The sequence below is a fragment of the Zingiber officinale genome, chromosome 11A (genome assembly GCF_018446385.1).
Source record: "Zingiber officinale cultivar Zhangliang chromosome 11A, Zo_v1.1, whole genome shotgun sequence".
Taxonomy (NCBI): domain Eukaryota; kingdom Viridiplantae; phylum Streptophyta; class Magnoliopsida; order Zingiberales; family Zingiberaceae; genus Zingiber; species Zingiber officinale.
This window is the reverse complement of record NC_056006.1, coordinates 61623978-61627651: the sequence shown is the minus strand read 5'-3', so window position 1 is coordinate 61627651 and position 3674 is coordinate 61623978. Positions and strand designations below refer to the sequence as shown.

The 3674-nt window shown below is 38.2% G+C and overlaps 1 non-coding gene across 1 annotated transcript; it reads left to right on the top strand.

Annotated features, from left to right (window-relative positions):
• The first annotated feature begins 3568 nt into the window (after positions 1-3568).
• LOC122033132 lies at positions 3569-3674 on the top strand. Its single transcript, XR_006126388.1, has one exon. It is a non-coding gene; the product is annotated as a small nucleolar RNA R71 (small nucleolar RNA).

Genomic DNA, 3674 nt, shown 5'->3' with positions numbered 1-3674 from the left:
TTGGTTCACACGGCCTTGCAAATATGCACGGCTTCAGCCATCTTCTCCTCGGTAGCCCGGACCATTTATGATAATATTTTTTTTATTTTAATTCTTTTCTCTTCTTCTACTTCTTTTTGCTCTATTTAAATAGAGGAAAATTTAGGGGTGTTACAATCTTAATATTGTTATGGCTCTATCTTATCTAATATGTTTGTGTGAGATTTGTATTTTCTTTGTATGTGCAGATTTCACTTGGGTTAATAATTGGAAGCTCACACTGAACCGTTTTCGACCACCTGAGAGAACTTCAAAGAAGACGAAGATGGAGAGAGCAATACTTCATTTTGTAATTCTTATATTGGAAGCTCTCTCCATAATAAGAGCCCTCGGTAGGAGGGTGTTGAAATATCTTACCCTCCAAGAATGAGATTTAGATGAATCTTATGAGGTAGTCGAGCTAAAGACCCTAAACAAGCGTTTCTTGGGAGGCAACCCAAGGGTCCTTTTAGTATTTTCAGTTTCAGTTTTCATTTTATTGTTAGTACTTTTAAACTTATTTTTGCATTGTTTTCAGGTTGAAATTTTGCTTCCATGAGCTGGCCATGACTTCTTCATGGAGATGGAAGTATTGGAGAAGCAAGGAAGGAGTGAAATTATCCTTTGGGAGCAAAATAGAGCTTGGCCGTGTGTCATACACGATCAGGTATATCTTGCAGAGAAAGGGGATCCTCTACTCGGGAGGCCTTGCACGACCGTGCTGGTTGGCACAGGCAGTGCAGATTTTACTTCTTATTGTTACACAGCCATGTGTGGGACACGACCGAGACTCTTTCCTCCTCTGGAATCACCACACGGTAGTGTTTGGTATACAGCTGGGCAATCTCTCTTCTCGGGAGACCTCACACGACCATGTCATGTAGACACGACCCTAGCATCCCCTTTCTCTGCAAGACATACCTGCTTGTGTATGACACACGGCCAATCTCTGTTTTGCTCCCAAAGGATAATTTCACTCCTTCCTTGCTTCTCCAATACTTCCATGTCCATGAAGAAGTCATGACCATCTCATGAAAGCAAAATTTCAACCTGAAAACAAAGTAAAAACAAGTTTAAAAGTACTAACAATAAAATGCAAACTGAAAATACTAAAAGGACCCTTGGGTTGCCTCTCAAGAAGCGCTTGTTTAGGGACTTTAGCTCGACCACCTCATAAGATTCATCTAAATCTCACTCTTGGAGGGGTAAGATATTTCAACACCCTCCTACCGAGGGCTCTTATTATGGAGAGAGCTTCCAATATAGGAATTACAAAATGAAGTATTGCTCTCTCCATCTTTGTCTTCTTTGAAGTTCTCTCAGGTGGTCGAAGACGATTCAGTGTGAGCTTCTAATTATTAGCCCAAGTTAAATCTGCACATGCAAAAAAAATACAAATCTCCCACAAACATATTAGATAAGATAGAGCCATAACCATATTAAGATTGTAACACCCCTAAATTTTCCTCTATTTAAATAGAGCAGAAAGAAGTAGAAGAAGAGAAAAGAAATAAAAAAAATATATTATCATAAATGGCTCAAGCTAGGATTGAACCCTAGACCTCTTACTTGAATTTGGTTTAAGTAGCCATTAGGGTGGTGGTAAAGCATCACATGGGTAGTATGAAACAGTTCATTATATGTAGATTCGGAGTGAAGAGATGCTTCAACTTCCTCTTAGTATAAAAGGGAAAAGAAGGGATGAAAACCTAATTTTCATCTTCCCTTCTCCTATACCTAGCCGAAATCCTTTCTTCTCATTGCAAGTTTTCGGCCAATAACCTTAGGGTTCCATCCTTTGAAGCTTTTCAAGAGGAGAATCTAAGAGGAGGATTTTTCTTCCGAGGATTGGTACACGGGTGAAGAGAAATCCGGAGGCCAAGGCATACAAGGGAGACTTATTCTCCCCAAAGCCCTAGTGAAATAATTGTAAGAAATAGCAAAAGGATGTAAGTATCTCTCACCTACAGTATAAGTTGCTTCGATGTTACATATATTGATACGTTTTAAACATGTAAAGGAAGATGCATGTTATAAGATGTAAATTGCATGTTAAGAAAAGATAGATGCTATGATATATAAGATGTCCTCCAAGTTTAGGATTAAGAGTAATGTTAGAGTATCTTGATTTGTTTCCCATAAAGTTTTGGGACTAATAAGCATAATCAAGTGCCCTTAAGTGCTTCCCTATAAGGGTGAGGGATTAAGCGCACATAAGGTGCTTGTTTAAATGACAAGTGCAAGTATAAGAAAGCAGTATTTAAAAGAAAGTATTTTACTTTTAATTGGCATGTACTGGACACAAGGTCCATGGGTGGGCTCCTAGATCGCCCCTAGGCCCCTAGATCGCCTAGTAGTACCCTAATAGGTTCGAGATTAGCTACCTCAGATCTTATTAGGGATGCGCACAAAGTGGTACAATGTCGGGGCCCAAAGCAAGTTGATTATTAATTTCACTAGTATGTAATGTAAAGTTTTCAAAGTTCATTGGTTGCTTAAGTGAAGGCATCCCTAATTCGAAGACTTTAGTTATAAGGTGCAGCCTTGATAAACTTTATAGTATGGTAAGATTTCTGTTTCATTATATGTTTTTTTTACATTACCTATTTACATTACTAGCATGGTTTTTAAGTGGTGTTTTACATGATCAACTATTTAAAAATGCATGCCATGTACAGATGCTTGGATTATGTGTTTTAGCATGAGGATTGTCAAATGTATATTTGGTGTTTTCTTTCAAGTAGTTTTGAAAATCATGTTTCCCCTTTTAATGCATTGTTTTGTGAGTGGTACTTACTAAGCATTCGCTTACATATTTGCATTCCTTATACTGCAGATAAAGGTAAAGGAAAGCTCGAGTAAGAGGGGGTAGCAGGGGCAGTGCTTGGTGGGTGTGTGTGTGACGAAACCGTGGAAGAAGATCCTGGAATGTGTTAAGACTTGGTGTTAATGTGTTTCCTACCGTTTGGTTATGCATGAAACTTATGTAAAATTTATAGGTTAGTAGTAATTAGTGTGACAAAGACTCTTCCTCAAGTAAAGGGGTAGAATGGTAGTCCAAAGATGAGTACAAAGGGGACAAGAACCTCTTTTGTAAGGCTGGGTCCAACTTGCTTACACAGAACGAAATCTTCCCCGTTCTGTGGAAAAGGGACCCTTAGTGAAGGTCCTAGGAAAGATTTGTCGAAATCTTTATTTTCATTGACCCCCACTAACCTTTGTGGAAAAGGAACCCTTAGTAAAGGTCCTGGGAAAGATTGACTCTTCCCCGTTCTGTGACTTGTGATTTTCAAAACCCATAGATGGTTGAGTTACAATTTGTTTGACAGACTCTATAGCATTTATGGCTTACACTTCTTGAATGTTTGAGGGAGATTTCATCCAACTTATGTTTGACCATTCATGAAGGTTCAATGCCACTTGATCAATTAACATATATGCTTCATCTACACTTTTGTCCATAAAAGATCTTCCAGCTGATGAATCCAATAAACTTTTGTCTGAGAAAGAAATTCCCCTATAGAATATGTGCAGAATCAACCATTTTTCAAAACCATGATGAGGGTACTATCTTTGAAGACTCTTGAATCTATCCCATAATTCAAATAATGATTCTCCATATGCCTGAGCAAAATTTGTTATGCAATTCCTCATAT